General features: G+C 49.6%; 1 long non-coding RNA gene across 2 annotated transcripts in view; it reads left to right on the top strand.

Moving 5' to 3' along the window:
- The window catches only part of LOC125638561 (uncharacterized), a 29,134-nt gene that overhangs the window by 6,525 nt on the left and 1,633 nt on the right, over positions 1 to 20,976 (top strand). The window contains exon 2 of one of the 2 annotated variants that reach the window (XR_012669139.1): positions 16,044 to 16,381. This is a non-coding gene — a long non-coding RNA (uncharacterized LOC125638561). Of the gene's footprint in view, positions 1 to 15,401; positions 16,382 to 20,976 lie in introns of those variants that run through there. The other variant, XR_007357255.2, reaches the window with a different exon arrangement.

The following is a 20,976-nucleotide window of genomic DNA, read 5'->3' as shown; positions in this document are numbered from 1 at the left end:
ATGGGTAAAAATAAATGAAAGGTTTTTGCTAATTTGCTAATGCAAATGGACTTACCAGCATGAAGTTTGCCTCTTTAAACACGGGGATGATTTTGTTGTTTGCATTTCATTTAGGAAGTGAAGGTAGCTTCAGTGTAGGTGGCATTGACACAGTTATTTGCAATTGTGCAAAACACCAGGGATGGCCCCTAATCCTGGCAAAACAAATGGCACTTCAGTGAGCGGTGCCATGCCAGTAGTGAATCAAACAGAAGTTGTCCTGTGTCTTGCTTTAATTCAGCTCCAATTTCACACCACAAAAGGCATATTATCAAGAGTTATTCAAAGCAAATCAGTCGACAAGCGAATTGCCAACGAAGCAAGAAGGAAAGCCATGCTTGCTAACGTTTCTAAAGGGAAAAATTTCCAAAAGTAATTTTTGTTGTCGATTAAATCCTCCAAATTGTAACTCCCTTTCTGGGTTATTTATTTATCAAATTGAAGGTATGACTGACCATTTGGAGATTTCCTCCGTATATTTTAAAGAATGTTATTGAGCAAAGAAGCCACAGAAGTTATTCCATTATCTAACCCTGCAGCCTCCGCCAAAAAATGCTCTGGATTAGAAAGGTAGATTCATGAAAACTAGAAGAGAGTATGTCTGATGCAGAATGTGTTGAAAAATGCAAAGCCTACAACCTCTGTTCAGATTAATTTTTCCTTGGGTACTTGGGGGATTGCCAATATCCCTTTATAACAATTACTCAGCTCAATCAGTAAAACATATTCTGAAGTTGTGTTTTAGAAACAATGATATGAATGAATCTGTGAGCAGGTATTTAACATAGTTTTATACCAGTGTAACAACATCCACAGAGCTGAACCGTTTTGTAAAACTCTTTTAGTTTCACTAAAATATTCACTTAACTTTCTGAAAACCCCTTCTCCCAAAGTCTAAGCTGTGGCTTCAAAACCAGTAATAGTTTAAGTCCCAAAAGACTAATTATTAGCTAAAACAATGAGGAGTCCTTGCGGCACCTTAGAGACTAACAAATTTATTTTGGCATAAGCTTTGGTGGACTAGAACCCACTTCATCAGAGGCATATTTATACATAGTACATGAAAAGATGGGAGTTGCCTTACCAAGTCGGGGGTCAGTCTAACGAGCCAATTCAATTAACAGTAGAATACCAAGGGAGGAGAAATCACTTTTGTAGTGATAATGAGGGCGGCCCATTTCAAACAGTTGACAAGAAGGTGTGAGTAACAGGAGGGGGAAATTAGTATGGTAAAATTAGGTTTTGTAATGACTCATCCACTCCCAGTCTTTATTCAGGCCTAATTTGATGGTGCCCAGTTTACAAATTAATTCCACTTCTGCAGTTTCACTTTGGAGTCTGTTTTTGAAGTTTTTTTGTTGAAGAATTGCCACTTTTAAGTCTGTTATTGAGTGTCCAGGGAGATTGAAGTGTTCCTCTACTGGTTTTTGATTGTTGTAATCCCTGATGTGAGATTTGTGTCCATTTATTCTTTTGCGTAGAGACGGTCCGGTTTGGCCAATGTACATGGCAGAGGGGCATTGCTGGCACAGGATGGCATATATCACATTGGTAGATGTGCAGGTGAACGAGCCCCTGATGGCGTGGCTGATGTGATTAGGTCCTATGATGGTGTCCCTTGAAAAGATATATGGACAGAGTTGGCACCGGGGTTTGTTCCAGGGTTTGGTTCCTGAGTTAGTGTTTTTGTTGTGTGGTGTGTAGTTGCTGGTGAGTACTTGCTTCAGATTGGGGGGGCTGTCTGCAAGTGAGGACTGGCATGTCTCCCAAGGTCTGTGAGAGTGATGGGTCGTCCTTCAGGCTAGGTTGTAGATCCTTGATGATGCGCTGGAGAGGTTTTAGTTGGGGGCTGTAGCTGACAGCTCTTGGTGTTCTGTTACTTTCTTTGTTGGGCCTGTCTTGTAGTAGGTGACTTCTGGGTACCCTTCTGGCTCTGTCAATCTGTTTCTTCACTTCCCCAGGTGGGTATTGTAGTTTTAAGAATGCTTGATAGAGATCCTGTAGGTGTTTGTCTCTGTCTGAGGGATTGGAGCAAATGCAGTTGTATCTTAGAGCTTGGCTATAGACAATGGATCGTGTGCATCATCAAGGATCTACAGCCTATCCTGGAGGACAATCCCTTATTCTCATAGACCTTGGGAGACAGGACAGTCACTGAGGCCAAACATCAACAGACTGACAGAACTGAAGTGTTGCCAGGTATCTGGCAAACACTAAAAACTCTCTGGCAGGCAAAGAATTGTATCAAGTTGTATGACCGTTTTATTATTTCTAAGAAAATCGAAATAAAATATAAATGTTTTCTTTTCTGAATACCATCTTCAGTGGCATTATTGGCCCACTGGGAGGATTTGAGGACTGGCACTGGTCCCAAGGCAAATTGAGTTTGAGACCCCTGGTATAAAGCTTATACAGGGTAAACTCATGAATTGTCCGCCTTCTATAACACTGATAGAGAGATATGCACAGCTGTTTGCTCCCCCAGGTATTAATCACTTACTCTGGGTTCATTAATAAACAAAAGTGATTTTATTAAGTATAAGAAGTAGGATTTAACTGGTTTCAAGTAATAACAGACAGAACAAAGTAAGTCATCAAGCAAAATAAAGCAAAAACATGCAAGTCTAAGCCTAATACATTAAGAAGCTGTTTACAGGTAAAATCTCACCCTCAGAGATGTTCCAAAAAGCTTCTTTCACAGGCTAGACTCCTTCCGAGTCTGGGCCCAATCCTTTCCCCAGTACAGTCCTTGTTAGTTCCAGCAGACATCTTAGGTGGAAACTAGGGGTGTTCTCATGACTGGCAGCCCCCGTTGTTCTGTTCCACCCCCTTATATAGCTTTGGCGGGAATCTTTTGTCTCTCTGGGTATGTCTACACTACGGAATAAGGTCGAATTTATAGAAGTCGGTTTTTTAGAAATTGGTTTTATAAATTCGAGTGTGTGTGTCCCCACAGAAAATGCTCTAAGTGCATTAAGTGCATTAACTCGGCGGAGCGCTTCCACAGTACCGAGGCAAGCGTCGACTTCCGGAGCGTTGCACTGTGGGTAGCTATCCCACAGTTCCCGCAGTCTCCGCTGCCCATTGGAATTCTGGGTTGAGATCCCAATGCCTGATGGGGCTAAAACATTGTCGCGGGTGGTTCTGGGTACATATCGTCAGCCCCCCGTTCCCTCCCTCCCCCCGTGAAAGCAAGGGCAGACAATCATTTCGCGCCTTTTTTCCTGAGTTACCTGTGCAGACGCCATACCATGGCAAGCATGGAGCCCGCTCAGGTAACCGTCACCCTATGTCTCCTGGGTGCTGGTAGACGCGGTACGGCATTGCTACACAGTAGCAGCAACCCCTTGCCTTGTGGCAGCAGACGGTACAGTACGACTGGTAGCCGTCATCGTCATGTCTGAGGTGCTCCTGGTCGCCTCTGTGAGGTCGATCAGGAGCGCCTGGGCAGACATGGGCACAGGGACTAAATTTGGAGTGACTTGACCAGGTCATTCTCTTTAGTCCTGCAGTCAGTCCTATTGAACCGTCTTATGGTGAGCGGGCAGGCGATACGGACTGCTAGCAGTCGTACTGTACCATCTTCTGCCGAGCAGCCATGAGATGTGGATGGCATGCAGTCCTTCTGCACCGTCTGCTGCCAGCCAAAGATGTAAAAGATAGATGGAGTGGATCAAAACAAGAAATAGACCAGATTTGTTTTGTACTCATTTGCTTCCCCCCCTCCCCTGTCTAGGGGACTCATTCTTCTAGATCACACTGCAGTCACTTACAGAGAAGGTGCAGCGAGGTAAATCTAGCCATGTATCAATCAGAGGCCAGGCTAACCTTCTTGCTCCAATAAGGACAATAACTTAGGTGCACCATTTCTTATTGGAACCCTCCGTGAAGTCCTGCCTGAAATACTCCTTGATGTAAAGCCACCCCCTTTGTTGATTTTAGCTCCCTGAAGCCAACCCTGTAAGCGCCCCTCCCAGCGTCAGAGCAATGGCAAACAATCGGGCATCTGAGAGTGCTGTCCAGAGCAGTCACAATGGAGCACTCTGATGGGGCTAAAACATTGTCGCGGGTGGTTCTGGGTACGTGTCGTCAGGCCCCCGTTCCCTCCCTCCCTCCGTGAAAGCAAGGGCAGACAATCATTTCGCGCCTTTTTTCCTGAGTTACCTGTGCAGGCGCCATACCACAGCAAGCATGGAGTCCGCTCAGGTAACCGTCACCCTATGTCTCCTGGGTGCTGGCAGACGCGGTACGGCTTTGCTGCACAGTAGCAGCAACCCCTTGCCTTCAGGCAGCAGATGGTGCAATACGATTGGTAGTCGTCCTCATCATGTCCGAGGTGCTCCTGGCCGCGTCGGCTGGGAGCGCCTGGGCAGACATGGGCGCAGGGACTAAATTTGGAGTGACTTGACCAGGTCATTCTCTTTAGTCCTGCAGTCAGTCCTATTGAACCGTCTTATGGTGAGCGGGCAGGCGATACGGACTGCTAGCAGTCGTACTGTACCATCTTCTGCCAGGCAGGCAAGAGATGGGGATGGCTAGCAGTCGTACTGTACCATCTTCTGCCGAGCAGCCATGAGATGTGGATGGCATGCAGTCCTTCTGCACCGTCTGCTGCCAGCCAAAGATGTAAAAGATAGATGGAGTGGGTCAAAACAAGAAATAGACCAGATTTGTTTTGTACTCATTTGCCTCCTCCCCTGTCTAGGGGACTCATTCCTCTAGGTCACACTGCAGTCACTCACAGAGAAGGTGCAGCGAGGTAAATCTAGCCATGTATCAATCAGAGGCCAGGCTAACTTCCTTGTTCCAATAACAACGATAACTTAGGTGCACCATTTCTTATTGGAACCCTCCGTGCAGTCCTGCCTGAAATACTCCTTGATGTACAGGCACCCCCTTTGTTGATTTTAGCTCCCTGAAGCCAACCCTGTAAGCCGTGTCGTCAGTCGCCCCTCCCTCCGTCAGAGCAACGGCAGACAATCGTTCCGCGCCTTTTTTCTGTGCGGACGCCATACCACGGCAAGCATGGAGCCCGCTCAGCTCACTTTGGCAATTAGGAGCACATTAACCACCACACGCATTATTCAGCAGTATATGCAGCACCAGAACATGGCAACGCGATACCGGGCGAGGAGGCGACGTCAGCGCGGTCCCGTGAGTGATCAGGACATGGACACAGATTTCTCTGAAAGCATGGGCCCTGACAATGCATGCATCATGGTGCTAATGGGGCAGGTTCATGCTGTGGAACGCCGATTCTGGGCTCGGGAAACAAGCACAGACTGGTGGGACCGCATAGTGTTGCAGGTCTGGGACGATTCCCAGTGGCTACGAAACTTTCGCATGCGTAAGGGCACTTTCATGGAACTTTGTGACTTGCTTTCCCCTGCCCTGAAGCGCATGAATACCAAGATGAGAGCAGCCCTCACAGTTGAGAAGCGAGTGGCGATAGCCCTGTGGAAGCTTGCAACGCCAGACAGCTACCGGTCAGTTGGGAATCAATTTGGAGTGGGCAAATCTACTGTGGGGGCTGCTGTGATGCAAGTAGCCCACGCAATCAAAGATCTGCTGATATCAAGGGTAGTGACCCTGGGAAATGTGCAGGTCATAGTGGATGGCTTTGCTGCAATGGGATTCCCTAACTGTGGTGGGGCTATAGACGGAACCCATATCCCTATATTGGCACCGGAGCACCAAGCCGCCGAGTACATAAACCGCAAGGGGTACTTTTCGATAGTGCTGCAAGCTCTGGTGGATCACAAGGGACGTTTCACCAACATCAACGTGGGATGGCCGGGAAAGGTGCATGATGCTCGCATCTTCAGGAACTCTGGTCTGTTTCAAAAGCTGCAGGAAGGGACTTTATTCCCAGACCAGAAAATAACTGTTGGGGATGTTGAAATGCCTATATGTATCCTTGGGGACCCAGCCTACCCCTTAATGCCATGGCTCATGAAGCCATACACAGGCAGCCTGGACAGTGGTCAGGAGCTGTTCGACTACAGGCTGAGCAAGTGCAGAATGGTGGTAGAATGTGCATTTGGACGTTTAAAGGCGCGCTGGCGCAGTTTACTGACTCGCTTAGACCTCAGCGAAACCAATATTCCCACTGTTATTACTGCTTGCTGTGTGCTCCACAATATCTGTGAGAGTAAGGGGGAGACGTTTATGGCGGGGTGGGAGGTTGAGGCAAATCGCCTGGCTGCTGGTTACGCGCAGCCAGACACCAGGGCGGTTAGAAGAGCACAGGAGGGCGCGGACGCATCAGAGAAGCTTTGAAAACCAGTTTCATGACTGGCCAGGCTACGGTGTGAAAGTTCTGTTTGTTTCTCCTTGATGAACCCCCCCGCCCCTTGGTTCACTCTACTTCCCTGTAAGCTAACCACCCTCCCCTCCTCCCTTTAATCATTGCTTGCAGAGACAATAAAGTCATTGCTGCTTCACAGTCATGCATTCGTTATTCATTCATCACACAAATAGGGGGATGACTACCAAGGTATCCCAGGAGGGGTGGTGGAGGAGGGAAGGAAAATGCCACACAGCACTTTAAGCACAGCACTTTAAAAGTTTACAACTTTAAAATTTATTGAATGACAGCCTTCTTTTTTTTGGGCAATCCTCTGTGGTGGAGTGGCTGGTTGGCCGGAGGCCCCCCCACCGCGTTCTTGGGCGTCTGGGTGTGGAGGCTATGGAACTTGGGGAGGAGGGCGGTTGGTTACAGAGGGGCTGCAGTGGCAGTCTGTGCTCCAGCTGCCTTTGCTGCAGCTCAACCATACACTGGAGCATACTGGTTTGGTCCTGCAGCAGCCTCAGCATTGAATCCTGCCTCCTCTCATCACGCTGCCGCCACCTTTGAGCTTCAGCCCTGTCTTCAGCCCGCCACTTACTCTCTTCAGCCCGCCACTTACTCTCTTCAGCCCGCCACCTCTCCTCCCGGTCATTTTGTGCTTTCCTGCACTCTGACATTATTTGCCTCCACGCATTCGTCTGTGCTCTGTCAGTGTGGGAGGACAGCATGAGCTCGGAGAACATTTCATCGCGAGTGCGTTTTTTTTTCTTTCTAAGCTTCACTAGCCTCTGGGAAGGAGAAGATCCTGTGATCATTGAAACACATGCAGCTGGTGGAGAAAAAAAAAGGGACAGCGGTATTTAAAAAGACACATTTTATAAAACAGTCGCTACACTCTTTCAGGGTAAACCTTGCTGTTAACATTACATACATAGCACATGTGCTTTCGTTACAAGGTCGCATTTTGCCTCCTCCCACCGCGTGAACGGATTTTGGTTGAATGCCAGCAAACATACACTGCAATGCTTTGTTCTACAGTGATTCCCCAGTACGTGTTGCTGGCCTGGAGTGGTAAAGTGTCCTACCATGAAGGACGAAATAAGGCTGCCCTCCCCAGAAACCTTTTGCAAAGGCAGAACCGCAAATGCCAGGGCAAAGTAATCCTTTCACATGCTTGCTTTTAAACCATGTATAGCATTTTAAAAGGTACACTCACCAGAGGTCCCTTCTCCGCCTGCTGAGTCCAGGAGGCAGCCTTGGGTGGGTTCGGGGGGTACTGGCTCCAGGTCTAGGGTGAGAAACAGTTCCTGGCTGTCGGGAAAACCGGTTTCTCCGCTTGCTTGCTGTGAGCTATCTACAACCTCCTCCTCATCATCTTCTTCGTCCCCAAAACCTACTTCCGTATTGCCTCCATCTCCATTGAACGAGTCAAACAACACGGCTGGGGTAGTGGTGGCTGAACCCCCTAAAATGGCATGCAGCTCATCATAGAAGCGGCATGTTTGGGGCTCTGACCCAGAGCGGCTGTTCGCCTCTCTGGTTTTCTGGTAGGCTTGCCTCAGCTCCTTCAGTTTCACGCGGCACTGCTTCGGGTCCCTGTTATGGCCTCTGTCCTTCATGCCCTGGGAGATTTTCAGAAAGGTTTTGGCATTTCGAAAACTGGAACGGAGTTCTGATAGCACGGATTCCTCTCCCCAAACAGCGATCAGATCCCATACCTCCCGTTCGGTCCATGCTGGAGCTCTTTTGCGATTCTGGGACTCCATCATGGTCACTTGTGCTGATGAGCTCTGCATGGTCACCTGCAGCTTGCCACGCTGGCCAAACAGGAAATGAGATTCAAAAGTTCGCGGTTCTTTTCCTGTCTACCTGGCCAGTGCATCTGAGTTGAGAGCGCTGTCCAGAGCGGTCACAATGGAGCACTCTGGGATAGCTCCCGGAGGCCAATACCATCGAATTGTGTCCACAGTACCCCAAATTCGAGCCGGCAACGTCAATTTAAGCGCTAATCCACTTGTCAGGGGTGGAGTAAGGAAATCGATTTTAAGAGCCCTTTAAGTCGAAATAAAGGGCTTCATTGTGTGGACGGGTGCAGGTTTAAATCGATTTAACGCTGCTAAATTCGACCTAAAGTCCTAGTGTAGACCAGGGCTCTGAGTCCCCACTCCTCCTTCTAAATGGAAAAGCACCAGGTTTAAGATGGATTCCAGTATCAGGTGACATGTTCACATGTCCTGTGAGACCCCAGTCTCCATTCTTCCAGGGCTGGCCTGCACGTACCCAGGAAGGTCTGCAAGTGAACAGAGCCATTCACGACCAATTGTCCTAGTCAATGGGAGCTGTAGTAAGATGAGGCCCTGAAACATAAACTCTTGGCCAATGTACATGGCAGAGGGGCATAAAATCCTTTCCCCTGGTACAGTCCTTATTAGTTCCATCAGACATCTTAGGTTGAAAACAGGGGCTTTCTCATGACTGGCTTGCTTTGTCCTGCTCCACCCCCTTTTATAGCTTTGGCACATTGCGGGAATCTTTTGTCTGTCTGGGTCCCCGCCCCTCCTTCTAAATGGAAAAGTACCAGATTTAAGATGGATTCCAGTATCATGCAACATGGTCACATGTCCTGTAATACCTCATTCTTCATTACCCAGGGGCTGGCCCACACCCACATGTACACAGGAAGGCTTGCAGGTAAATAAACCATCTACAACCTATTGTCCTAGTCAATGGGAGCCATCAAGATTCTAAACCACCATTAATGGCCCACACTTTGCGTAATTACAATAGGAACTCAGAGTTATACTTCATATTTCTAGCTTAGATACAAGAATGATACATGCATACGAATAGGAGGAATATATTCAGTATGTTATAACCTTTGTAATGAAACCTTACAAGAGACCTTTTGCATAAAGCATATTCCAGTTACATTATATTTACATTCATAAGCATACTTTTATAAAGCATATGGAGTGCAACGTCACACCCCCTCTGCCCACTCAGTCCAAACTCCTGGCGGTGGGGGCTTGTAATCCAGTCCTCCTGAGATATGTTGCGAATTATACCTGATAGGTCATGCGCAGTTCGAGTCTAGGCTGAGGCACATGAACAAAGTCCCCAACTGCAGAGTTCCCAAAGATATTAAATTTCTTATGCTTGAGCGCGGTGCCCCCCTGCTAGCCAGAAGGGGACCCCGAATGCAGGTTATACAAAGATTGTATACCTTTTAGCAAAGCATGTTGCCCTCGTGCATCGGAAACCTTAGCCAATAGACAAACCCTTTCCTTATCTGCCACCTATCCCTGCTAGGTACATTCCCCGTGATAAACTATTACTTCAACTACGCAACATGGTCCTAAAGCAATGCACCAGTAGCCTTTCTTATTAGGATGGGAGGCCCACATCACAAGGCCAGGAGGCAGGGAGTTAGAAATAGACAAAGAACAGAAACCGGGAGTCGAGACAGGCTGGAAACAAGTGGGAGGGTTTTCACAGGAATGCAGTATCGAAGGAACACTCCTCCTGGTGCATGATGTTGTTGCCGGCACCCAGTGCCGAGAGGCTAAACAACAGCTGAGGTTGGTTCGCTACCCGGTGTGCGTCACACAATAATCACAACGGGGTGGAGAAGCAGAAAAGTTTATTTGCAGCTGCAAAAAGGTACAGGGAGAATAAAATCTCAAATCCTGCACATAGAGCAGGAAGTTACTCAGGCTTTTATACATCCTTTTTCCCAGCATACTTATCCAATAGCAAGCTGCCCTAAGTATCCATATAGCCAGCCAATCCAGTTCCCAGCTAGTGCCCTTGTTCTCTGTATCATTTGTTAAATCATACATAAAGCTGCTTTATTCAGCATTTTTTTTCCATATCTGCCCTGTTTGGCCTTGCTTAGTTTCAGGCAGTCTGACTCTGCAGCATATTGTTGCAGATTCTCAGCATAACTGCTGTGTGTGCCTCCAGGCGGGGGGGCCAAGGACACTTGGGCCTAGTACGTAGAGCTGCTGCGAGGGCCTCCAGGTGGGAGGGGGGGCCAAGGACACTTGGGCCTAGTGCAAGGGGGCTTCATCGACACTCGTGGTCTTCCATCCCCTCGAGTTACCTAGTGGCCATGCCCCAGTGTCCCCAACAACTCCCTCCTTTGAGAACACTCAACAACCTTGGCTCTGAGTTTTCTCACTTGGGCTACTTATTTCCTTACAATAGGACTTTGCATAAGCACTTTGTGATAGCCCTGAAGAGAATGACTTATTAACTTTTGCAAAAGGGCCCTAACACATGATACTGCACAGCACAATACCAGTAATACAAGCAATACAGGAAAGAGAAGTTTCAATAACAGGCTAAATAAACCAACAAGCCAAGATGACAAACCTCAGCCTGAAAACAAGGTTTGCAACGAATCATTCTCGGGGGCAGTATAGGCAACCTGTGCTCCGGCTCGGGCATGGGCCTCAGCCTGTACCACCTTTTCATAGATCTCATAACTGCTATCATTTACATATACACAACATCGGGGCCCGACGAGGGCACAAACCCCTCCTTGGGATGCCAAGAGATAGTCCAAAGCCAGCCTGTTTTGGAGGGAAAACATCCTGAGCTGCTGTACCTCTTTATTTAATGTTTTTACTGCTGACCCTAAATTACTAACCAAGTCCTCCAACTCTAAGGCAACTTTCTCAAGTACCATTTGCAGCCTTACAGTATAGCGGCCTATGCATGCCATGGCTGGCCCGGTAAACAGTATTCCCAGTACAGAGCACCCTACAAGCTTCTCGGTTGTGAGGGAATTCTTCATATTGCCCTCCAATGCCGTAGTCAGTCGCCGCAGGGTCTTTTCTCGTGACTCAACAGAGGTGTCTTGGGCATTTCTAATCTTTCCTTTGGAGTGTGGCAGTTATTGACAGATGAGGAACTCCATGAGCTATATAACAGCTGGCAGCACCTTGTAAGCCTTTCGGCCACATACAAAATAGTGACCCTGTAGGGCCCAGTAAGGACTGTTTCTTAAGGGGATTCCTGGGATATTTAAGGCTGCTTTTCCAAACAGTTCATATGCCCCTAAGGGGGCATCCCATCCTCCTGATTGGGTACAAGTGGGGGCGTTTCTAATTGTGCCGTTCAAACTACACTCGCCATAGGGACCACTGCAAACCCACCATTGGCTTGCTACATTGGAGATGTTAACTGGACGGCAAGTTATATTTCCAAACCTTTCTTTTGTGGTAAGATTATTTGTAAGAGTTTCCCTAAAAGGGGAGGAACCATTACACCCACACTGCTGGCCTCCCCTGTTGGTCTTTACCCAATACCCATCAGCCCACTGTGTAATAACACAGGAGCTCTTTCCCACAGGATGCCCATCGTGACCAGATTGGTTTCGGGTAAAACATAACACTCCCTCAGTGAGTATTGCAACTGAATACTCCTGGTTCTGATAGGTGGCTTGCTGTAAAGAGGTCTTGTTCCAGAACGGCGAGTCCGTTCTTTCCTGCTCTTTGGTGGCGGCTAATTCTGCTAGGGTCAAGGACAGCATGTCAAGGGGCATTCCCATTTTGGGGGACAGTGGAGTTGGAGCACATACCCAGCAATCAGTCTGGTTTGTTAAAGTAGCAACATGGTGCGCAAGCGAAACAAAGGAGTTATGCTCCCGATATGCACGGTTTGGAAATACCAATACAGAGAACAACAATGTTACCCAATTAATTATTACCAGAGTCTTCCCAACCCAAGGTCTCCAATACCTGGGTGGGCCCATTTTAGCATTAAGGTGCCCGCTATTTGTGTCTTTTAAACAGTAGCTTTAGCCCGAGATCGTCACTAGATGAGGAGTCAGCAGGTTGGATGGTCCACTGTTCTGCTGGCGAGGGGGCGGGTACTGCCTTCAGACGAGAGTGATGGATCCAGTTCTTGTGGCCCTCGATCTTTGCTGCTGTATGAGAGATCAGCAGGATGGTATAGGGTCCTTTCCACTTTTCCTGGAGAGGCTCGTCTTTCCAGGTACGAACAAGCACAGAGTCACCGGGCTGTAAGGAGTGAACGGGAGAGTCCAAGGGGAGAGGCTGGGAATCCTTGGTATACCTGTGAAGAGACAAGAGAACAGCAGACAGGGAACACATATACTGTGACAACAAACCATTACCCAACTTCCATTCCCCTGACAGAATCGGGGTGCCATTCATAGGCCATGCCCTTCCAAACATAATTTCAAAGGGACTAAGCCCTAATCTACCCTTAGGGAGAACGCGGATATGGAGTAGGACAAGGGGCAAAGCATCAGGCCATCGCAGTGAGGCTTCTTGGCACATTTTTGAGAGATGCCGTTTAAGGGTCTGATTGGTACGCTCCACTACCCCACTGGCTTGCGGTCTCCAGGGCGTATGGAGTTTCCAGGGGATCTGTAAGGCATGTGAGATGCTTTGAATGATTTTTGACGTGAAATGTGTCCCATTGTCAGATTCCATCCGCAGGGGGAGTCCAAAGCGAGGAATGAGCTCCTTAACAAACTTGAGGGCCACTGTCCTGGCAGTGCAGTTACGGCATGGGAAGGCTTCTGGCCATCCGCTGAACCGATCCTCTATGACAAGGAGATACTTGAACCCTTGGGTCCGGGGAAACTCAGTAAAGTCTATTTGCCACACTCGTCCGGGGCCGGGAGTGGGTTCTAGGGCAGCTGGTGGCACAGGATGTCCTGGTCGGGGGTTATTCTTTTGGCAGACTAAGCAGTCCGCTTGTACCTGGGCAGCCAGGGGTCGGAGTCCGGAAGTGATAAAGTATTTTCCCATTAGCTGGATAAGTGTTTCCCTGCCAGCATGAGTGGTTTGATGTAGTTTCTGCAGCACTGGCCGGATCAGGCCCTTTGGTAAGAGGACCTTCCCTTCTGGGGAATGGAGCCATCCCTCCTTTTCCCGGAGACAGAGTTTGTCAGTTAGCTGTTTCTCCTCCCCAGAGTACTGAGGGGTTGGAAGCTCCCCTACTGATGGGATAAGGGCATGTATATGGGCGTTCTCAGCCTGAGGGGATGGCAGGGTGGCAGCATGCTTAGCCTCTCTATCTGCCCGGGCGTTACCTCTGGCCACATCTTGATCCTCCCTTTGATGGGCTTTACAGTGTACCACTGCCACTTCCGAGGGGAGTTGTACGGCTTCTTGGAGCTGGAGGATTTGGGGCCCGTACTTGACTGGGGAGCCTTGGGCTGTCAGCATTCCCCTTTGCTTCCATAGGCCAGCATGAGCATGCAGCACACCAAAAGCATACTTTGAATCAGTAAAAATGTTGACCCGCTTTCCTTTTGACAGTTCAAGTGCACGGGTCAGGGCTATTAGTTCGGCAAGCTGGGCAGAGGTCCCAGCAGGCAAACCTTCAGCTTCCACGGTGTCATGGAGGGTCACAACAGCATAACCCGCCCTCCTTTGCCCATCTATTACAGTACTGCTACCATCAGTGTACCACTCATAATCTGCATTTGGGAGGGGTACATCCTTTAAATCCGGACGGCTGGAGTACTGGACATCTATGATCTCTAAACAGTCATGTTTCTGTTCCTCTGTTTCTGGCAAGAGAGTGGCTGGGTTAAGGGAGGGGCAAGGCTGTAAGGTGACTTCAGAGTTCTCTAACAGCTTAGCCTGGTACCGAGCAATCCGAGCCTGGGTGAGCCAAAGCCCTCCCTTTGCATCCAATAAGGCTCGGACCATATGGGCAGTATAGTTTTGCATAACCCCTCCCAATGTTAGCTTCTCGGCTTCCTCAAGCACTAGGGCAGTAGCTGCCGCCGCCTGTAAACATGCCGCCCAACCCTTTGCAACCTGATCCAGTTGCTTAGAAAAATAAGCCACAGGACATCTCCATGCTCCTAACAGCTGTGTAAGCACTCCTAGGGCCACCCCCCTTCATTCATGTACATACAACTGAAACGGCTTAGAGAGATCCGGCAGGTCCAGAGCCGGGGCTTTCATCAATTTTCTTTTCAGGATTTTAAATGCCCTGTCAGCCTCTGGGGTCCAATAGAAGGGGTCATGATCCACTCCTTTTACACAGTCGTACAGGCGTTTAGCCCATAGTCCAAACTCTGGGATCCAGATCCTGCAAATCCTGCCATACCCAGAAATGCCCTGAACCGCTTACGATTACTTGGAGTAGGAACTTGACAGATAGCTTCCTTTCTTTCGCTTGAAAGCTGACGCTCCCCTTGCCGTATGTGAAACCCGAGGTATCTGGGAGGGCGATTTGAGCCTTATTCCGTGCTACACGATATCCCCAGAGTCCAATAAAATTCAGGAGGCTCACGGTGGCTTTAAGGCAGGGGGTTTGTCCCACAGTGGCAATTAACAAATCATCTACATACTGCAGAAGGAGGGCCTCCTCATAATCCCACTCCTCTAGGTCCCTGGCCAGAGCCTGGCCAAAGAGGGTGGGGGAGTTTTTAAATCCCTGGGCCAACACTGTCCAGCAAACTTGCTTTTTAACCCTTTTTTGGTCCTCCCACTCGAAGGAGAAGATTTCCTGTGACGGGGTGGCAACTGGGATGGTAAAGAAAGCATCTTTCATATCGAGGACTGAAAAATGGGTATACTGTCCCCCTATAGAAGCCAATAAGGTATACGGGTTAGGGACAAGAGGGTGCAGAGTCTTAACTCATTCACTGACTGCCCTTAGGTCCTGTACCAGCCGATGCGTGCCATTAGGCTTCTGTACGGGTAGAATGGGAGTGTTCCAGGCTGACTGACATTCCCGGAGAATACCATATATTAGGAATCAATCTATAGTTTCCTGTAAACCTTCTCTGGCTTCTCTCTTGATTGGATACTGTTTTACTTGCACTGGGCCTTTCCCTGGTATGAGCTGAATAGTAATAGGGGTCTGGTGGGTGGCCTTTCCTGGAATCCCTGATGCCCACACGAGGGGGTACACCTGGTCTTCCCACGGGCTCCATTCTGGGGCTTGCATGGCTGAGGGCTCAACTGCAAGGGTCATGATCCATGCATTCTCAGGGGGTAAGGTAAGGGTTATTTCGTCCTCAGTAAAATGCAGGGTGGCACCGAGGCGACAAAGCAGATCCCGTCCCAGCAGAGGCGTTGGACACTCAGGGAGGTATACCAGCTTGTGGGATATAGTCCTGTCTCCCAAAGCACATTCCGCTGGGGCATACACTGGGCACTTGGTGTCCCTGCCTGTGGCTCCCCCTGTTGGGAACACTGGGGCATGGCCACTAGGTAACTCGAGGGGATGGAAGACCACGAGTGTCGATGAAGCCCCCTCGCACTAGGCCCCGGTGTCCTTGCCCCCCCCCCGCCTGGAGGCACTCGCAGCAGCTCTGCGTACTAGGCCCAAGTGTCCTTGGCCCCCCCCGCCTGGAGGCACACACAGCAGTTATGCTGAGAATCTGCAACAGTATGTTGCAGAGTCAGACTGCCTGAAACTAAGCAAGGCCAAACAGGGGAGATATGGAAGAACAATGCTGAATAAAGCAGCTTTATGTATAGTTTAACAAATGATACAGAGAATCAGGGAACTAGCTGGGAACTGGATTGGCTGGCTATATGGATACTTGGAGCAGCTTGCTATTGGATAAGTATGCTGGGAAAAAGGATGTATAAAAGCCTGTGTAACTTCCTGCTCTGTTGTACAGGATTTGAGATTCAAATCTCCCTGTACCTTTTTGAAGCTTCAAATAAACTTTTCTGCTTCTCCACCCCATTGTGATTATTGGGTGCAGCACACCGGGTAACGAACCAACTCAAGCTGTTGTTCAGCCTCTCGGCACTGGGTGCCGGCAACAGCTTTTGGCGTCCCTGGGTGGGCTTGAGGCTGCAATTTAGCCTTGCCCGGACCCCTCCTGGAGGTCGAGGATTGCGGCGAGAACCGACGCCCAGCGCGCACCGGTGAGTTCATCGGGGGCCTTGGAGGAGACGCGATTTGATCGACCCCAGAGGGCGCGGTGCCACGCACTCATATAGTGGAGAAGCTGTTGTGGATGGCGGTGAAGAACCGGTCCCTTAGACGTGGGGGAGCAGCAGCTGCAGGCCACGGTGAAGAACTGGTCCCTTGGATAAGGTAGGAACCTTTTAAAATCCAGATTATATGCTCTGTTGGAACCTGGGGACGCCCAGAGTTACCCTGTAGGTATGGGACAGGGACAGAGCTCAGAGGTTAGGGCACGGTGTACGCCCCTAGAGTGCATTCTAGAAAACTGGAAGGTATTTGGTGCGGATCCGATGACTAAGAGCCAATTAAAGCGATTCTGTACAGTTGACTGGCCTCAATATCAACTAGAGGACCAGCAGTGGTGGCCACCAGGAGGGTCAATTAATTACAACACGATCCTTCAGTTACTCCTGTTCTGTCAGAGAACAAGGAAATGGAATGAACATATGTATGCGCATTTGTTTCTGACTTTATGTACTCGACCAGATATTTTACAGCGCTGTAATCTGACTCCAACTGGTTCGGTAGCAGCTAATGTTAGTCCCCAGACCCCCACCCCCACTGTAATGGCAGAGCCGGTGTCCCCTTCGGCCCCTACACCCACACCTTGTAAGTCCCCAATGGTTGGCCTATACCCCTTAATCACCGAAACTAAAGCCGCCCGGTCTGGATCAGACAGGCTTCCGGCCACGACTATGCAGGTTTATACTCATGTGCCCTTTAATCCTGTGGATTTGGCTGCTTTCAAAGCACAGGCAGGAGAGTTTTCCACCAACCCAAGCAGGTTTATATCAGTCTTTGAGGGGTGCCTCAGCAGTCACAAGCCGGACTGGGATGATTGTAACGTCCTCCTGCGAACCCTATTGTCTGAGGTTGAAAGACAACAGGTTGTGTCCAAGGCAAGGGAGGAGGCGCAGAGATGGTACGACCGGGGTCGTATTAATGTCCCTGACCCGGATGCACAAGTCCCCTGAGCAGACCCCAGGTGGGATCCGAATGATCATGGGGCTATGACCCGCCTTACCTCCTATAAGGAGTTGCTTTTGCATGGACTCCGTCACTCGGCTGTCCGACATAATAATTGGGCAAAGCCATATGAAGTAATGCAGGATTTAAAAGAAAGCCCAGGGGCCTTTCTACAGCGTATTCGGGACACCATTCGACAGAACACTAATGCAGACCCCGATGATCAGGCAACTGAGTCAATTATTAAGGGAATTTTTACGAGCAGAGCAGCCCCTGATATTAAGAGAAAGTTACAGAAAAAGGAGGATTTAATGGGTATGACCATGGCACAAATTTTAGAGACTGCAAACCGAGCTTATAGTCTGAGAGAGACAGAGAAGGAGAGAAAGCAAGTGAGATTGATGGTAACAGCGGTACAGGCCGGCACTAAGAGAAGTGGCCGGGGAGGAAGGGGCCGTGGACGCGACCGTCCGGGCCTGCAGGAGAGACGACTGGGTCGCAACCAGTGTACCCTGTGTCAACAGGAGGGACACTGGAAAAATGAGTGCCCAAAGAGGAAAGAAAAGGGGGGTGCCCCTATGATGGCGATGGTGGAGCAGGAATAGGGGTGTCAGGGGAGACGGACCACCCTACCCCCGGAACCCCGAGTAAAGATGGGGGTGGGAAGCTCAGAAATAGATTTTTTAGTGGACTCTGGAGCGGACCGAACTGCCGTAAATCAGCCTCTTCAGTTGCCAGTAGCAGATTCCCTTACTGTGGTGGGAGCCACAGGCAGGGACACCAAGTGCCCAGTGTATGCCCCAGCGGAATGCGCTTTGGGAAATAGGACTATATCCCACAAGCTGGTATACCTCCCTGAGTGTCCAACGCCTCTGCTGGGACGGGATCTACTTTGTCGCCTCGGTGCCACCCTGCATTTTACTGAGGACGAAATAACCCTTACCTTACCCCCTGAGAATGCATGGAGCATGACCCTTGCAGTTGAGCCCTCAGCCATGCAAGCCCCAGAATGGAGTCCGTGGGAAGACCAGGTGTACCCCCTCGTGTGGGCATCAGGCATTCCAGGAAAGGCCACCCACCAGACCCCTATTACTATTCAGCTCATACCAGGGAAAGGCCCAGTGCAAGTAAAACAGTATCCAATCAAGAGGGAAGCCAGAGAAGGTTTACAGGAAACTATAGATCGATTCCTAATGTATGGTATTCTCCGGGAATGTCAGTTAGCCTGGAACACTCCCATTCTACCCGTACAGAAGCCTGATGGCACGTATCGGCTGGTACAGGACCTAAGGGCAGTCAATGAACGGGTTAAGACTCTGCACCCTTTTGTCACTAACCCGTACATCTTATTGGCTTCTATAGGGGGACAGTATACCCATTTTTCAGTCCTTGATCTGAAAGATGCTTTCTTTACCATCCCAGTTGCCACCCCATCACAGGAGATCTTCTCCTTCGAGTGGGAGGACCGAAAAAGGGTTAAAAAGCAACTTTGCTGGACAGTGTTGGCCCAGGGATTTAAAAACTCTCCCACCCTTTTTGGCCAGGCTCTGGCCAGGGACCTAGAGGAGTGGGATAATGAGGAGGCCCTCCTTCTGCAGTATGTAGATGATTTGTTAATTGCCACTGTGGGCCAAAAACCCTGCCTTAAAGCCACCGTGAGCCTCCTGAATTTTATTGGACTCCGGGGATATCGTGTAGCACGGAATAAGGCTCAAATTGCCCTCCCAGAGGTACGGTACCTCGGGTTTCACATACGGCAAGGGGAGCGTCAGCTTTCAAGCGAAAGAAAGGAAGCTATCTGTCAAGTTCCTACCCCAAGTAACCGTAAGCGGTTCAGGGCATTTCTGGGTATGGCAGGCTTTTGCAGGATATGGATCCCAGAATTTGGACTGTGGGCTAAACCCCTGTACGACTGTGTAAAAGGAGCAGATCATGACCCCTTCTATTGGACCCCAGAGGCTGACAGGGCATTTAAAATCCTGAAAAGAAAATTGATGGAAGCCCCGGCTCTGGGCCTGCCAGATCTCTCTAAGCCGTTTCAGTTGTATGTACATGAACGAAGGGGGGTGGCCCTAGGAGTGCTTACACAGCTGTTAGGAGCATGGAAGCGTCCTGTGGCTTATTTTTCTAAGCAATTGGATCAGGTTGCACAGGGTGGGCCGGCATGTTTACGGGCGGACGCAGCTACTGCCCTAGTGCTTGAGGAAGCCGAGAAGCTAACATTGGGAGGGGTTATGCAAATCTATACTCCCCATATGGTCCGAGACTTATTGGATGCAAAGGGAGGGCTTTGGCTCACCCAGGCTCGGATTGCTCGGTACCAGGCTAAGCTGTTAGAGAACTCTGAAGTCACCCTACAGCCTTGCCCCTCCCTTAACCCAGCCACTCTCTTGCCAGAAACAGAGGAACAGAAACATGACTGTTTAGAGATCATAGATGTCCAGTACTCCAGCCGTCCGGATTTAAAGGATGTACCTCTCCCAAATGCAGATTATGAGTGGTACACTGATGATAGCAGTACTGTAATAGATGGGCAAAGGAGGGCGGGTTATGCTGTTGTGACCCTCCATGACACTGTGGAAGCTGAAGGTTTGCCTGCTGGGACCTCTGCCCAGCTTGCCGAACTAATAGCCCTGACCCGTGCACTTGAACTGTCAAAAGGAAAGCGGGTCAACATTTTTACTGATTCAAAGTATGCTTTTGGTGTGCTGCATGCTCATGCTGGCCTATGGAAGCAAAGGGGAATGCTGACAGCCCAAGGCTCCCCAGTCAAGTACGGGCCCCAAATCCTCCGGCTCCAAGAAGCCGTACAACTCCCCTCGGAAGTGGCAGTGGTACACTGTAAAGCCCATCAAAGGGAGGATCAAGATGTGGCCAGAGGTAACGCCCGGGCAGATAGAGAGGCTAAGCATGCTGCCACCCTGCCATCCCCTCAGGCTGAGAACGCCCATATACATGCCCTTATCCCATCAGTAGGGGAGCTTCCAACCCCTCAGTACTCTGGGGAGGAGAGACAGCTAACTGACAAACTCGGTCTCCGGGAAAAGGAGGGATGGCTCCATTCCCCAAAAGGGAAGGTCCTCTTACCAAAGGGCCTAATCCGGCCAGTGCTGCAGAAACTACATCAAACCACTCATGCTGGCAGGGAAACACTTATCCAGCTAATGGGAAAATACTTTATCACTTCCGGACTCCGACCCCTGGCTGCCCAGGTACAAGCGGACTGCTTAGTCTGCCAAAAGAATAAGCCCCGACCGGGACATCCTGTGCCACCAGCTTCCCTAGAACCCACTCCGGGCCCCGGACAAGTGTGGCAAATAGACTTTACTGAGTTTCCCCGGACCCAAGGGTTCAAATATCTCCTTGTTATAGTGGATTGGTTCAGCGGATGGCCAGAAGCCTTCCCATGCCGTAACTGCACTGCCAGGACAGTGGCCCTCAAGTTTGTTAAGGAGCTCATTCCTCGCTTTGGACTCCCCCTGCGGATGGAATCTGACAATGGGACACACTTCACGTCAAAAATCATTCAAAGCATCTCACATGCTTTACAGATCCCCTGGAAACTCCATACGCCCTGGAGACCGCAAGCCAGTGGTGTAGTGGAGCGTACCAATCAGACCCTTAAACGGCATCTCTCAAAAGTGTGCCAAGAAGCCTCACTGCGATGGCCTGATGCTTTGCCCCTCGTCCTACTCCGTATCCTCGTTCTCCCAAAGATTAGGGCTCAGTCCCTTTGAAATTATGTTTGGAAGGGCATG

This window comes from Caretta caretta, chromosome 6 (assembly GCF_965140235.1).
Source record: "Caretta caretta isolate rCarCar2 chromosome 6, rCarCar1.hap1, whole genome shotgun sequence".
NCBI classification, from domain to species: Eukaryota; Metazoa; Chordata; order Testudines; family Cheloniidae; genus Caretta; species Caretta caretta.
Note: the sequence above shows the minus strand (reverse complement) of the source record. Positions and strands in the feature narration are given on the sequence as shown.